Below are 17,706 nucleotides of genomic sequence, written 5' to 3' on the forward strand. Positions count from 1 at the left end.
AACAACACGCGAAAATGTCTCCATGCGCTTTGTTAATGGAGCATTAACGTAAGCGTCGGTGTCGATTCACGAAAACAACATCTCACGAAAATGTCTATGACCTCGTCATTCGCGAAAATATCTGTATGCGAAAATAACAGCATCCAGTAATATTATAATATTAGTATGTTATTCAGTGCATGCATGTGCAGCTCTGCAGCAGCACTCAGCAGCTGCAGCACCGGTGTACAGTGGGTGATTTCAAGTTCGGTGCTAGTGCTAGTGCTATTTCAGCACTAGCACCAGCGATAAAACCACACTTGAAATCAGTCGGTTTTGGGAGGTTGACCTAAAGATTATAACATATTTTCGGTTGCTGGTGCTGGGTGCTTGTCACCTGCTGAACCGAGCTCCACTGTTTGCAGAGACTCCAACCCCACACACCTTCTGATCTGGAGATTCTCCGCCTGAAACCCCTAGCAAACGGGAGACTCCAATGTGATGTGCGCGAAGCATGAAGTTCCTTGCGGCCGGGGTCCAGGGCGCGCTTAAGGGCCCTCTGAGCTGTAGGGTTCTAGATTCTCTCTCGTGCTATCTCAGGCTTATTTTTCAACATATGATGACACTACGTAAGAAATTATTTCAAGCAGGAGACACAGAGCCAGGGCGGGAGAAATTAAATCTCAAGCGGGAGAACGGGAGATTTTGCAAAAATGGGCTTTCAGCGAGAGATCTTCCGTCAAAAACGGGAGAGTTGGAGTCTCTGCATTTGTGTTAGCAATTTACGTGTTTTTTTTTTCCATTGGCTAGTGTTAGCCAATGGCCAACACCTTTGCCTCGTTGAGTAGAGTGCCTCTATCTTTCACCTTGTGCGAAATCTTGTACCCTCACACTCGTGACCATTCACTATAAATTATAATGGAGTAATTTTGCAGGTCCCAACTCTTTATATTTCTTTGTCTTTGTACCCTGATATAATGAAAAACCTTATAATACCAAGGTACAAACTGGTGAAGTTTTTATGTCTTTGTTATAATGAGGTTCCTTCTGTGTATACAAACTAGGTGAGGTGATAACTTCTTCAGTAAATTTAATTTTTAGACATGAACACAAAAAATGAATCCAAAATGTACATTATGTGCCTAAGATTAAATGTTTGTTGTGTCACAACAACCAAGTAGTAATGACTTCATATTTTAGTTGAGATTGCAGTTGCTTACATTGTAGTTTAACCAAATGATATTTATTACCTCCGCCAAGGGAGGAGGTTATGTTTTTGTTACCGTTGGTTTGTTCGTTAGTTCGTTTGTTAGTTAGTTTGTCCGTGTGCAAAATAACTCAAAAAGTAGTGAACGGATTGGGATGAAACTTGCAGGAAAGGTTGAGAATGACACAAGTACCAAACGATTAACTTTTGGTAGTGATCCGAGAATTTTTGGGGAATTTATGAAGGATTTTTGACATTTTGGCAGGTAGGGTCAATGAACTTGGGAGTTCAGGCTGCGCATATTTGAGGTTTGCCTGCGCGCACTAAAGTGCGTGCTCTAGTTTCTGCTGGGGTGAGGCGCGCCGTGCAGCTGAGTGTTTATGACGTAACAAAGGCTTCTATATTGGGAAATCTGGCAACTTTCAGCACACAATGCTATAAGTACGTGTACGTATGGGTGGAAATCACTGATATCTCTACGGAAGAACAAGATCAGTGGTGAAATTGATTTGCATGCTTGGCGGAGGTCTGCGCTCTCAGAGTGCTTTTCTAGTTTGTTTAATTTTTTTCATATCTATAATACTTTTTCTTGCACAAACAAATGACAGAGATTTGATGACTTCATCACCTCAGCTAGTTTGATGAAAGGCGCTTCCAAAGAAAACTTTATTTATCATATTTTGAACCTGAATTATGAAATGAGGGAAAGTAAATCATTATCTCTTTTGGATGGCAATATTTTCATGAGATGTATTAGTAAGTTGACCATTTCAAAGGAAAAATACTGCAAAATATACCACATACAGTGTATACAGTTGTTTAAACAAAAAGAAATCAACTGAAAGTAAAAAATATTTTCTGTTGCTCTCTCCTATAAGTACATGGTATGAAGATGTAAGGTCTGGTTGGGTAATACTGATGAAACCAATATGGGAACTCACCTAGTTGTAGATCAAGGAGGTAAGCGAGCCTGGCCTACATGTAGTATCTTGTATCTCATTGATAGATGCACCTCCTTGGTGGAACATACAATCTTATTGCACCAAAGTACTCAGGTACATAAAACTAAAATGGACTTCATCTATTCAGACCCAGGAATGCTTAGATCCTTTAATCCCTCTGAGTGCATTTTGAAAAAGCAGCAGACCCAAAGGGATTAGACGTTTTGATCCTTCAATGGTGAGACCTTAGTATCCAGAAGGACAATTGTAGCAGGACCCGCTTGCTTTTAAAATAAAGGACCAAGGTGATCAAAACGTATTTTGACTGTAGATTGTTGAAATGTAGAATGGCAAATGCTTTCAAAGACTCACTCTGTTGCTGTACATGTACTTTTCTCATGGTCACACTATATGTCTTTACTTTGTCATTGAGATAATTTATCTGAAGCAATATAATTAAAGGTGTCATGAATTATTCTAAATATGCATCTTTCATGCCTATTCAGTATGAAACATTTCATACAGTCGTACAGCCTGTTGGTATTACCATGGAGCCACATGTGTTCTAGCTCCATGGTACAGTACAACATACAGACCAGAGGGGTTACATGTTGTTCAATGAATACAAATTGTTTCATCATAATTCATGTTTTTATCTTTCTAGGGTGTTCTTTTAGAATAATTGGCCTCTAGTTTGCTCTGCTTTTGAAACTGGAAATTATGACATTTCAGTGTAAATGTGCTTTTGTTTCATTTTATAAATGTACTTCTGTGTGAAATAAGACACATTCATTAAAATAATAAAACATTACTAAAGCAGACGAAAAGACTGTTTTGTATTGTAATCAACAAAATCTATTTACAGTGTGTGACAGAAACTAGATGTGATTTACAAATTTTAATCTGCACGGGTAGAAAGATGGTTTACACATGTTTGTGATTATTCAATAAGCAAGCAAATGTCACATCTGCAATGATATTAGTTCAACTGCAAATTGCAGACCTGTATGAGTGGCATTCCTTGTACAGTTTTGAAGGTCATGTTTTCAACAGGCTCCATAAATGATTCAATAATTGAGATAATACAATCAACAGACTACACAGTACGTGCGATATGTTAGGCACCTGTATCATGTGGAATATGAATGTGATATTTGTAATCAGATGGGTACAATACCTAGTAAGTTATTTCGACTTATGAGAAACCTGTGTGTAAAGGCAAAAGAATCTGGACCTCTGACCACCCTCTGACCTATCCTGACCTAACCACTTATCAAAATATTTAGTACTTGAAGCATAATGAATCACACATGAAATACCGGTAGTAAAGCATATTTTTTCATTTTAAAAGTGTAAAAATCAATGTTTAATTAACATCACTCTATACAATCAACTGCCAAAATCAAAACTCACAGTGATAATGCTAGACAATGTCTGTGTCCTTTCTTTATGGTGCCCCCCCCCCCAACTTTGTGTAAGCTTCACAACTTGACTTGATTTCTCACAAGCAGTAATCATTTTGTTGAAGATTGAATACTCAGTATTACTGTACATTTTATAATACAATGGAGTGATGCCTGGTAAATCTTTGTTTGCACTGGGTTTAATAATCAATATTGATTAACATCACTCTGGCCAAACATCTGAAACCGACTTTCACTGTTGAACACTGTTTCAGCCCCTTTATGTCCAATCACTGCGAAGGTCCCAAAGCTCTGAGTTGTAACTTCATTATTTGACTAGAATTCTCAGAAGCAGAAATACAATCTCTTTAATGTTTAAACAAATTGCATTAGAGTGATTGTCATGCAGTAAACCTAATATTTGCTCTGACATCAGTTTCAAATAAAGGCAAGGCTTTTAACACCATATATGCATGCTGCATGTACTTGTACAAATATTGAACATCCAGTCACTTTTCATTTCATAAGTGGCTTTAGAATCAATGAGGCACATCAGCCATAGCTGTTTAATTACTGTAAAAGCTGCTATTTTCATGTGGGTGTAATTTTCATGAGTTATTGTTGGACCACAAATTTAACAACACAAAAAAAAATTGCCAAATGATCTTGATCGCATCAAATTCACAGACATGTACTTATGCACTATTAAGCCTCGGTGTCAAATCCTGAAAACAACATCTTGCATAAATGTCTGTGATCTCATTCATGAAATTATCTACCCGGTATCCATGAAATTAACAGCTTTTACAGTGAGCATATGTCTCCGTCTTTCTAACAGCAATAATGTGACATCAAGTTGATTGCCATCAGTAATGTCTTCTTTTTCTGCCAAAAAACAAAACAAAAGCCAACAACAACCCCCCCCCCCTCCAAAAAAAACAAAACAAAACAAAACAAAACAAACAACAAACAAACAAAACTGTTTTAAGCAGTACACTACTAAAATACTATTTACATTGTACAATGTAGCAAACAAGTAGTCTGCCAAGGATGAATCAATAGCTTTAGGGAGCAGTAGTCTTTCAATGGAAGATCATGCAAGTATATAAGGCTATACATTGTATGACCACTTTATCGTCTTTTCTTTTTAATTAAACATGATAAGATCAAACAGTTCAAGAGTTTGAGTTTCACATGGGATGGACAAGTGATACACACGTGACGCAAACATTGCAAATGAGTGATAACCCAGATAACAAATAGACTGATGACCTTACATTATATGCAACAAAATTAGATCAACATCAACGCAAATGCAAGCAGCACAGTGTATGCTGGTTTGTATTTAATAATAATAATAGCTTGTTTTTATATAGCACATTTCACACTTGTTAAGTATCTCAATGCACTTGACAGACTATTATTACCCCTGTCACTGGATACATGTACATTATTTCCAACCAGTACGGACAGTGCCCACTCTCCTTTCCATGGGGAGCATTCCAGCTGGTCACAGCCATTTCACAGGCGCGCACATTCGGAAGGTATAGGTAAACAGTAGTTACAAAATAATGGTACAAATTTCAACAGACAAAGTTCCCTCATTGCCATGGATCACACATTGTATCCAGTCAGTTTTAATGAGCATTGGCATTCTTCAAGATGTGATACTGTACATGCTGTTTTAGTGTTGCCCACTGACCAAAGGAAAAAAAAAAGAAAAGAAAAAGAAGAAATGAGGAACAGGTGTACACAAGACAAAGCCTATAAGCAGAGCCTCCTTCATATGATTGATTCAGGTAGGTATAGAATGAATCCTAGGAAACAGAGAGAGAGAGGGGGGGGGGGGGGGAGAATGATACAAAGTCTGCTCTACTTCTAAAGATGAGGATGATGCAAATCTGCTGGTGGTGATGTTTGCTTAGCATTGATACAACTGGATACAAGTCGGAGTAATGGCAGCTTCTACAGCCATTCTTTTTTCTACAAAAGCCATAGAAGATAATGAAGAGCTGCCTTCATTATATGTATTTGAGATCTTCCACAAAAGGGATGTCGTGATTACCATATAGCGGGTACGGCTATGCAAACACTTGTAAATGGAACTTCGGCTCATTGGTGACTGTTTGAAGATGGGGGCAAACAGGAATTAAACACATGGCTACAACCACTTGTAGCGTTGTTACGTAAAAGGCCCATCTCGTGATAATCAATATCAGGCCAATAGTACTGAATGGGCTTACACCCATAGAGTAGTCTGCAACAACTCAGACCACTGGTGTGAAGTCTTGAGTTTTGTTTGTAAAGATGCCGGTAGGATTCCTGCTCACATCTGTTAAAGTTGTTTGTGAATGCACTACCTTTTCTAGCACTGTCAAATACATTGTACACTTGGAGCTCATTGCTGACAGTTGACAAAATTTTCCCAACTTTTCATGAATATAAACTGTAGTTCCTATTTGTTTGAAAAATTGTCACAATTTTCCAGACATACATTGTAGCGAGCACACTTGTAAATGCTGCAGTTTGCATTTTCCTCACACTTCTAAAAAGACATAATTTTAACATAAAAAAGAACTCCTCTGGGGAAACCTACATACATTGTACATGTAAGCCGCAGTCACAATGGCAAAAGATCGTGAAGTTTAAGGTAGCAGTCTTTTAAGATCTCGAAGTTTTGCCAGTGTGACCGCAAACTTCCCGTGAAACTTTCTGCGAAACTTCTCGCACAACTTCCCACTCAAACTAGGGATATTTCCGCGACTTGAAAGGCATGCACTTTTTTTTCACAAAACATTTTCCTTTGACATGTTCTATGGAAGGCAATCTTTGCATGTAACAGTAGACAGACGTGTGAAGAGTCAGAAATTACTGGTGGGAACTCTTTCATTCGTGGCATCCAACTCAAAGAAAATGTTTTAAACTTTTCTTGAAGGTGAGCTTCTAATGTTTAAAAAAGTGCAAGGGTCTGAATGTTAAGACTGATACTCCTCGCTGAACCCACGTCATGGTATTGTAGGCTAACTCACTTCTTTTTTTACTTTTAGAAAGAGACAAAATAAAGAAAGGACTTGCTGACTCCATTTAGGGCAAACAAAACGTGCTGTCATTGTGTTTTAGGTTGCCTCTTTTGTGTTCCTTGTCATAGATGGATAGACGACCCTTGGGGATTGTATATGAGAACCTTTTGTTGAAAGTTGAAAAGGTGCAATTGGGAGTGTATGTTCTTACACATACTATGTTAAGCTAGAATGTGAAAAGGTATACAGTGTATTTAGATTGTGTGTCTGAGGGAATTCTGCACAGTTGCCAGAAGTGACTTGCTGCCATGAGAGCATTTCTTTCACATGGCTACATAGACTTACTTGCATTTTTCTTGTTTCCTCCACATCGACAGTCGAATTTGCTACAGGGACCAAATGAGAGTATCGAAAAAATGGTATGAAAACTGGCACTGTCAGATGGCATGCCATAACTCTGCATAATTTCATTTAATCCTTGTTTGAATGTCTGTGCCACAGTACCTACAAAATGTACCTGTGAGGAGCCATACCATCCAAATGCACCAATCCTTATGTACTAGGGAGTGTTGGGAAAATGAGCATGACAGTGTATCATCAGGGAGAAAGAATTTGTTTCATGCACTGTTTTCGAGATACAATGTAACTATCAACTGTAGGTACATGTACTTTCATGTTCAGTGATGCATACACATTTACATCAGAACCTCATACTCAAACTTCCAGTGAACATGTACCATGTACATAGTGTACATTGTAAGTCCTTGTTTGTACAATGTTTATGTACTAAGTACATATACAGTGACATGCCGGTCAATCAGTTCATCAGTCCAGAGAATACTGGTACAGTATATATGAAGGGTTTGGTGTGAAACGAAAGATGGTGAAAAAACAATCAAACAAACAAACAAACAAAAAACAATAGTTACCAGATCAGTGGCATTTTTAGTGATATAAGAGAAGTTTTTTTCAGTTGAATGACAGTGGAAAAAACAACTTGACATTCAAGGAAATTGAATGAACGAAGAAACAAATAAACTCTCGGTGTCACTCTACTGGTATGTTATTACTCATGTGAGATGCTTCTTGTAATGGATGGAATGACTCAATTACGATTTGTTCTCCATAGTTTCATGGAAGCCAAGAGTATACTTTCATTTTGATATGCATGAGATGCTACAAGTGTGTTGTGCTCCTTTTACACACAATGCTGCATTATCATGTACATGCTGAGGAAGTATCACATTTGAGTATTTTTATTTGTAAGAGACAAAAGTGATGAGTAACATGCAAATTATGTCATAGTGATGTTTGTACCAAGATGACCAGTACTAAGCTCCCAGGTGATACCTTGTTAGAGGATTGATTACTGGTAATGAACCTTTAAGTTTACAAAAATGATCATTTCCATGTACATTTAATGTACATGGAAATGATCATACAGCGAGTTAGCTTTTCCTAGTCTGACTTTGCTCTGATTTTGCTCTAATGTTCATTTTTTCTTTCTCTTAAATCTACTTTCATGTCAGGCTACAGTTGTAAATTCTCCTGTTTGTTCTGAACTCTAAATTAGTCTGTGCTTGCTATATAGCTTGTCATTCAGAAACAGTCTCTTGTGAACAGTATACAGTATGAAAGAGAAGAGATTGGTACAGTACTTAAAAACAATCACTCATTCACCTCTTGTTCTTTTAAATACTCCTTTCATAAATTGTCCCCTCTTCAGTCCACAAGGAATGTCTATTGACAAAAGCTTTAAGAAGTATGTGGAGCCAATATGTGTACTCCACGTTGCTTCTTAACTCATTGTGTGAGGACCCCCTGATCATTCAATGTTTGCACATGTAAGGTTTCTTGGTGATGGAGGTTCTTTCATGCCTGAATTAACCAGGAGCTGTTCCTGGGGCCTGGTGCTTTACCATTGTATTGAGATAATCATTCTTCGATGAGCCTATGGCTACAGACCTACCAACATTGACAATTTCTATAGCACAGCATCATAATGGATGAATTGTGTCTCAGCTACTTTTACATTATAAAAATGACCAGTCTTGAAAACTCGCAAAATTCCCTATTGTACTTTACAGGTACTTTGACATTAAAGAGACAGTCTTTGTGATTTTAAACATGACATTATAGCCAAGGTTTATCTCTGCTACAAGTAGTGAATAGCTCATGTTTCAGTGAATAAAATTGAAATTCTATATCTTGCAAGAAATAAAACAATCTGACTCACAATACTATTTTCCCTATTGGCTGCATTCTTGTTCTGCAGAGAGCTTTAAATACATCAGTCACTTGTTCTGCCCTAGTTTGTAATCAATCATGAAATCTTCGGAACCAAATGAAACAAATACACTGAGCAAAAAACAGAAAGTAAACGCTTTTTCAAGATTATATTTCTCATATAATGTTTAGCTAAAAGTTAAAGTATGATATTGAAGATAATTTAATTGGCTATCAGCCCGGTAGGTCAACAAAAAGGAAAAATTTACGCATGAGTGATCACCTTTGTTTTTCTCTTCCAGGGCACAGAAGGAAAAATTCCAAAACTGCATTACAAAAAGTCTACACGCGAACGGTGACAAACAGATAATGAGCTATGACATAGATCTGTCATTTGCATACCACCAATCACAGTGCGTTGAGCGTTAAAGAATGATACATATTCATGATGCAATCACGCGCCGCAAATGCTACGTTGAGCTAATGTATTAATGAAATCTAAATAGTAATGAAGACGCGCGCATCTATTGTCACATCACGAATTTGCATACGCGCTACGTCACGATCACGCGTTGACCCGATGCGACCTCGTAAGGCCAATGACATTTAGCCAATCAGCATAGCGTATTCAAGTGAGAAGCACGCAGGGAGGCACAATTGCTTTAGTGTATGAACATATTGGTGAGTTATTCACTCAGGGCTAATCTGACATGGTTTATGAATATTGAAAAGGTACCGATGGCGAAGTTTCACGAAATTCCTCCAAACCAAACTCAGTATGAATACACGTGAGAATTTGCTGCAACTTACTAGGCAGGTGCATTGTACAAATACAACAGGTATGGCAGTAAAATAACCCTCCCAAAATGGCCTTCAGGCTCACAGAACTTTGACACACTGCGCCGTCAATGTAAAATTGCATGTTGTCGTAGAGCTGATTGCGTTTGAGTGAGAAATGACACCTAATTTTCAACTTGAAAGGTACCGATGTAAAATTTTCACAAAACTCTACAAATGAGGTATGTAGAGCAAGCTTGAAATCTAGATTTTCAGAAAAAACAGGTGCATTTAAGCAAAAAAACAAAACATATTCTGGGAGGTATGAGTTCGTAAAGTCGAGAGTCCATGTAAATGTCCTATACCTGATTGTGCGCTCTGCGTGGTGCATTTAAAAATGCTCATTTCCTATGGAGGATGTCACCGCACTTTTTGTAATGGAGCAAGTTGTCATTCATGCATAGGCACTCTTTCATATAACAATGAGAACAAACAACAAATTTCACACAAAAAGCAACATGAATTAAGTTGCAAAAATAAACCTATGATCTCTATATCTTTAAAGCCCCAAAGATCAATGAAGGCTAAAAATAATAGAGGAAAATGAAGAATCTTCTGTCAAATCTAAATTCAAATGAAATAAGAGAAGAAGCAATGATTTAAAAAAAAATGGCAGAAATTTTAGTTGTTTCTTTTTTCAAATTGAAAAATTGTCAATAATGTTTGGTTCTTGAATTTGTCTAATGAATTCTTTAAAAAAGACAAGAATGAAATAAAAAAATTATGTTCATTTAATCATGTTTATGCATATTTTTCCCTATATCATTTGAAGTTTGAGTTGACAGAAAATTCTTATTTTCCCCCTTTAGTTTCCCACTTTGTTTTTGTTGGGAAAGAGAACAAAAACTTATTTTTGCTATTTCATTCATGTCTCTCATCGTGTTAAACTGGTCTTGTTGTCATTGTTATCGTGAAGGGCTCTTGCAAGTGAAAGGCAACATGTTAATTTTTGCAATTTTTACTTAATTGTGCTTTGGAGGACAAATATGAAAGTGTTCACTCATGCATTAAATTTCCTTTTGTATTAACCTACAAGCTGTTTAGGCAATTAAATTACCTTTAATATGGTATATAATACATTGATTTTCGTCAAAATCTTCTATGAAAAATATGAACTCCAAAAAGTATTTACTTTCTTTTTTTGCTGAGTGTACATTGTGCATACACTTGTAGGGCTTTACAAAATTGCTAGGCAGCATATCTTCCAGATATTTATGTACATATGACCATAACTTTATTTAGGACTAAAGCATGAACATTTCTTTCTTTCTTTTCTCTTTTTTTCAAGGGCATGACATTCAAATTGTGTACATACATTTAAACATTTAAACATACTGAAAGTTGACAAGAATTTTAAACTGCCCTGAACATACATGTAGCTAAAGTTTTTAAAGCAGAAACTTGCATAGAACAATTTTTGTCAATGTACTGAGTGACTAAATGTTCATGCCGTCAATACCATGTAGCTTAAAAGGCCAAATCATCCAACTTGCTGATATAAAATTTGGGAGAAATAAACAACAACAAAGACATAATAATTTCATGATAGTTTTTATTTAAAATACCCCCAATCAATGGATATGAACGATCAGACAGTAATGGATTGAATATTTCACGAGAAACAGTGTACTTCCATGTCTCTTCTAGTTCATACCTGTAAAGCTACAATGTAGGATTCAGGCCAATAGTTGTTGTAAAATTCTTAAGTCTAGATTCCCTTGTTTGTCCGTTACAAGTCAAATGTTCATGTTTGTCATGGATGTTGTTTTTCGCAGAGACTCTCAAGTACTGGAGTTGGTTTTGCCCAGCAACATAATCATAGGGATCACAGATTTGCGTTGCTGTGTCAATATCATGTGGTGTTTTTAAGCCCATTAGTAGCAATACATACATTGTTACCAAAGTGACATCAACAATGGAGATAGCAGGGCAATGGCACTATATTTGCTTATCATGCAATATCTTTGTTCACTGTAGCCAAGAAAAATACTGTCAAGTTCTTGTTTCAAAGAGCAAATTTAGCTTTTAAGAGCAAATTAGCTTTAAAGAGCAGGCAAGAATTGCTTATTTACTTGTTGCTATGCTAACTTGCAGAGCTACTAGTAGTAGCATGTGATCTCACAATGTTCGTTTGGCTTCTTTATTCTCATTTCAACCATTTTTCACATGCTCAACATCTCATAATACCCTTGATCTGGGTTTAACAACCGAAAATACAGTACCAAAACCATACTTCTTTGAACTCAGTTATCTAAGTCATCTTTCATTTTGGAATCTTGAAAGGTGAATGACTCTTTGATACAATATGCATGTGAACTCAAGCAACATTGAATGTTCTCTGCATTTTGTGGCTGTGATAATGGACATAAAATATATTTCCTGTCTTATCTCTATACCATGTTGACATACAACTGTACAGCTGTTGTGATGCATGCAATTGTATCCATGACTGCATTGGCTTATAATACATAAGTGCAATGAAAGCTTTGTTGTTGCAGTGGCATGGCAACTGTGCTTCAGTGATTATTCATGATATTTATCACACTAGGTTGACTCATTTTCCCCCTGCGGTACTTCATTGAATAATATTGTAGGACAGAATAGAATGATCAATAATTGTGCAGCTACATGTCAAGTTGGTGTATGCTCATCACAATTGATGCTTTATGAATTGAATATCAAACACAATTCATTTTACCTCTCTCGAGATCTCAAGGATGATCTGCTTTCAGACTGGCTATAGAATTTCATTAGGTTTTAATACACATTGAATGATCATGTATGAATTTGTATGTCTAAACATCTTCAGTTCTGTCAGTTGTTTTGTTTGTGTGTGTGTGTGTGTGTATGTGTGTGTGTGTGTGTGTGTCTTATCAAGTCCTCTTGAAATTTTGCTGCAGTAATGTCATCTTGTTAAATTGGCATTTCTAAATTTCTCTATACTAGAGAAAGGTTAGATGGAACCGTTTGAATGCATTGAATGTACATAAAGTCAGAAATGAAAATACAAAATTTGCCACTTTGAGACAGAATCAGAAATGTTGATACTCAGTGTTACCAATAAAAGATCAGTTCCAAGTTTAGTGATCTAGGGTTTTGGTAATTCTGTGATTGAAGTGTATAATGGCATATGACCAAAATAGGGCTCTCATGAAAAAAGAAAAATAATAATAATAATTAAATGTTCATCCTACCTTTAATAAATACCACTTGGCGAGAAGTAAAAGTGAAATTCAAATATACAGTGTATTACACCAAACCATGGAAATATGCCTCTGGGACTTGATGGGTTAAATGGGGAATTCTCAGAGCCCACTGTTGTGCAAGTACACTACAGTGCAGTGCATCCAAAATGTATTGTGTATACATGGTTTCACTTTTGTAGATTAAAACATTTAACAAACCACAAATGTGACATACAATATTATTCATGCCACCATGGAGCAAACACAACATGTAGTCCATGGGCCAGGCCAGATATTGGTACCATCTGAGGTGGCAATACCTTTTTGGTGTCATTTTGTTTGTCGGGCATAGATATGCTTATCAAGCTATGATAGCATTTCCAAATGAGTAGCTTAGTTATAGTAAATGAATTTTAAACCAATTTGGTCTCGTTGTTATATCCCTGTACTTCTGAATCAAGACCAACGTCCATACAAAGAAGAGCACCGTCTTCTGTACATGTATGTTCACAGGTGTTCTGTTGTAGACGCGGTGTGCTTAGTCTGTATTCAAGGCAGCAAAGGGAATATCTAAGGGTTATGATGTCCACAGCGCTTAGTCTAATATTCAAGACTGCGAAGGGAATATCCAAAGCTTATAATACAGTGTATATCCCTTTATCTAAAAACAACAACAACAACAAAGCAATTTCTAGAGAATTTTAGCGTATTTTTCAATTATGTATCATTTTCCGGTGAAAACGCTACGGTGAAAACGCTAATACCACGCCAATGTCGCTTTATTTCCATCCAACAATGAAAGATTATGCAAAAACAATGTACCGGTACACTACAATACATTATAATTAATAATGTTGTAAATGAACAGAGTGATTTTTGTTCAAAACTGATGTATTTGTTGAGAGGGTGGTATAAAAACAGTATAGATAATCCCTTTTGTTAGGAACTTTAGATATGATTAACGGTACATTGTTCTAGATAAAGACTAAGCGCACCGCGTGACAGCTGTGGACATCATAACCCTTTGGATATTCCCTTCGCTGCCTTGAATAAAGACTAAGCGCACCGCGTTTACAACAGAACACCTGTGGACATGCAGAAGGCAGTGCTCGTATTTGTATAGCGGTTAGTTTTGATTCAGAAGTATAGGGATATAAAAACGAGACCAAATTGGTTAAAAATTCATTTATCATGACTAAGCTACTCATTTGGAAATGCTATCATAGCTTGATAAGCATATCTATGTCCGACAAACAAAATGACACCAAAAAGGTTTTGCCACCTCGGGTGGTACCAACAACCCATTTTTCGGCTCTTGGCCCATGGACTAATGTAGTGCAGAGCAGCTACAGATCTGGCTCAGGGATCTTGTACTGTGAAAATGGTTTCTTTCGCGGTGGTTTTATTTTCGCGCTTTTCGTGCTTTGAGGTTGAACCACGAATTTAACATCACGCGAAAATGTTTTGAACTCGTCGCTTGTTACAACGCTATCATTACCGACCGCGAATTTAAACACACGCGAAAAAGTCGGCACCGATGGAAACCGCGAAAGTTTCTGTACGCGAAAGAAACCACTTTTACAGTATTAGCTCTAACAAGGGGAAGAGCATTTTTGCAAGAACATATTACAACATCGTATAACCAAGGAAGTACCAGGCTAGTTTATGTGATACCTCCTTGATATGACTATGTTTTTGCAGTTAGCAGCAATCAGACATTGTGTATTAGAGGAAAGATGCCATCTGTCACTCTTTTTTTTTGTGCAGTATTTTATATTGTTATTTGCCAAATATACAGCAGGTTTCATGGCAAATACTATTTCCCCACTAAAAGTGATAGCCTTTTCAGCCATCAGAATACTGCCTAACAAAGAAAAACAAATAAGCAGATATTGTTCACAAGGTTGGCATCTTCAATTAAGGTAATCTAGCTGCTGAACGTGTTAATTGATTAATCTTTTTTACGGAAGTACAATGATTCAGTGGAATATAGTTGACATTGGAGAAATGAGAAGAATTTGTATTCTATTCACATCTATTGGTGACAGTATATTGGACTTGCAGTATATTTGTGCATGTGGTGTTGTTATTTTCATGCTTCCTATGTAGTATCCATATGTGTTTGTTCTTATTTTTTAGCAATTTGTGTATTCCTTTTTTTTTATTCATCTATTTTATGTGTGTAAAATATCACTAGTTTAATACCTCATGAGAAAAGGACATGGGTCACAAATTTATGTAAGATCTGTGGGATACTATCCCTTAATTCTTTTCATGTGCAGTAATTATCCAAGACGGTGGAAGTCAACACCTTGTTGCAAATTTGAGAAAATAATTTGGCAGTCATGTGCACGTGTGTGTACAAAGTATGTATCTGAGGAGTCACACACAAGTGCAACATTATTATGGACAAGTACATGATTAAGATACTTCAGTGTTGTCTTAGAATGGCTGTGTCTACATTTGCGTACAGTTAATGCCATGTTGCCTGTTCTTTTGTTTTTTAGTGACATGCTGCTTGCTCAAAGCAGCAAGGTTTTCTACATGTATCCATAAATTGTCCTTTCAGTACATACAGTGTTTTGTTGTCTTGATGAGTTGCAGATATACACGTACTCTGCAAGATGTTACCGTCTTGCGAAACCACTTTCTTACCTCTTTTCTGCTTTTTTTTTTTTTTTGCTGAAACTTCACATTATCTTTGGTGACAATAAATGACTGATGAGATGTTGAAAAATGAATTTTTGATAGTCACAGAACTTGTCATATCTAATTTTCTCTCCTTTTGATTGAATTGCAGTGAGTACCTTCAAAATATTGACTGCATAAAAGAAACATGGTCCCCGTACATTAATGCAGCGTCATAGAGTACTCCACTAGGTCTGCAATTCATCAGTCCATACAGGACTCTATCCTGTTGGCTGTGTCTATGTGAGAACTAAGGTAAGATTGTTGCTCATTGGAACTTTGTCACCATGTTTACTATGAGTGCTGAAATTAAAGGCATAATTTACTATTTGCAGATGAAACAGAAACCCAGCTTTAGTTCTTCAAAATAGTTCTAAAATGTGAGTTAGGCATAGAAACAAGCATTGTAAAAATCTTAATCAGGATAATCAAAGATATGTATTGTTGAATATACAAAACGTGAACAATAGTTATAATAAAATTGTTTCTGGACTAAACCATCTACAGTTATGGTTTAATGAGAAAAACAGTAATATATCACTATATTTCAGGTTTTATTGCAAAATCTTTATATGATAGGATGTTTTGTGATACAACTGACGTAGACCCCGTTCACAGTGCGGGGCTGGGCCGAGCTGCGGCCGAGCCCGGCCTCAATTGCGAGGCCGGGCCCCGCAATTTTGTCCGTTTACACTGCCGGGCTCGGCCGCGCTTTTGATTCAAACCTTTCAATATTTTGTCGTAGTGGCGCTCTGCTTGTAAACAAATGCAATTTGGTATTGTCTGGTTTTCAGACCCTTTGCCAAAAAAATTCTGTGGTGACGAAGTCGCCGTCGCCGTCGCCGTTCGGGCAAAGGCCTTTGCCGAAGGAAAGAATCCTTTGCAGGACAAAACCACCTTAAACTCCACTAGTTTTCGACGTTGAGGGGGTTAATATCCTGAATAGCAAAAGATACAGGCAGAGGGTTTGGAAGCCAGACTAAAATTGGCCGCGCAATTGGCTGCGCATTTGGCCCAGTTTGCGTTTACCACAAGAAAAGGCCAAGACCACCTCCAGAGCGAGGCCAAATGCGAGGCCAATTTTGGCCTCGCATTTGGCCTTTTGCACGTTTACACTGAAGCGGGGCTGGGCATGGCCGCGGCCGAGCCTCGCACTGTAAACGGGGTCCTACTCATATACATCAAATGTGATAACTCGAAAATTTTTAAAATCATTGCTCCCAAAGGTAAACTGTATCTTTAATATAAGACACACCCTGACTAGTAATGTATTTGGAGCCAGTGGCTTTTAACATGGCCTTTGGGATCTATTAAAGTGAAAACTAGGTTTCGGTAAGTGCTTGAGAACCCGTCTAGCACCATTTCATTTTTGCTTGCAATATATCAAAAGAGTCCACTAAGAAACTTACCTGGCTGACGCAGTTTGCCGGAATGATGAGTCAGTTTGGAGTATTTTGAGAAAAATAATAATAGTAGGAAAACCGACTTTTATTCCAGAAGGCTCCAGACTAACTCGGTCTCGGGAAAAATTCGACCCTACTTCAGACAATTCACACACATTCTAATGGCCACTGAACCTTTTTGGTTAATATTTCGCATTTTCGTCGTTACCCATCGAATATCTTGTTATTACAGCGTTATTCCGCACATTTCCTAGGCATACGTTCACATTTGGGAGTGAAATTTGACAACTTTTGCAGCCGTACCAGAGCTTTGTTTGGGCTTTAAACTCTATCTGAATGATGATCTCATCTTGAATCTACAAAGGACGTAGCATATAATGGTGCTGATTTAGGGATGCAGTATGTTTTTTGCTAGAACTACCAAATTTCATTTAATAGATAACATTTGATGATGTATACTGTGATCAATATTTGGTTTGTCAATTTGCATGTAGTAACACTGTATAGTGGAAATGTTTGTAATGCTTTTGTTCTGAGTGTGTTTACATCTCTGATGGTGCATGTACATAACTTTAATCATTTTCTTGGTATTCATGAGCTTTTCGTTCTGCACTCAAATGTGCTACATGTACAACGTATGTGCTCTGTATGAGTATTCATAATATGATGTTCTCCCATATCAACACCCACTGACACTGTACCGTACTTTTAGTCTGTACATGTAACTCACATGTATGTAATGGATTTTAAGCTTTCAAAGTGTAATAACCAGATTATTTGTTCCAGTTTGATTCAATTGTGTCAGTATTCCTCTCCT

This window comes from Diadema antillarum, unplaced genomic scaffold, assembly GCF_040938485.1.
Source record: "Diadema antillarum isolate AM-2024a unplaced genomic scaffold, OU_Dant_1.0 seq00000570_RagTag, whole genome shotgun sequence".
In the NCBI taxonomy this organism is placed as follows: domain Eukaryota; kingdom Metazoa; phylum Echinodermata; class Echinoidea; order Diadematoida; family Diadematidae; genus Diadema; species Diadema antillarum.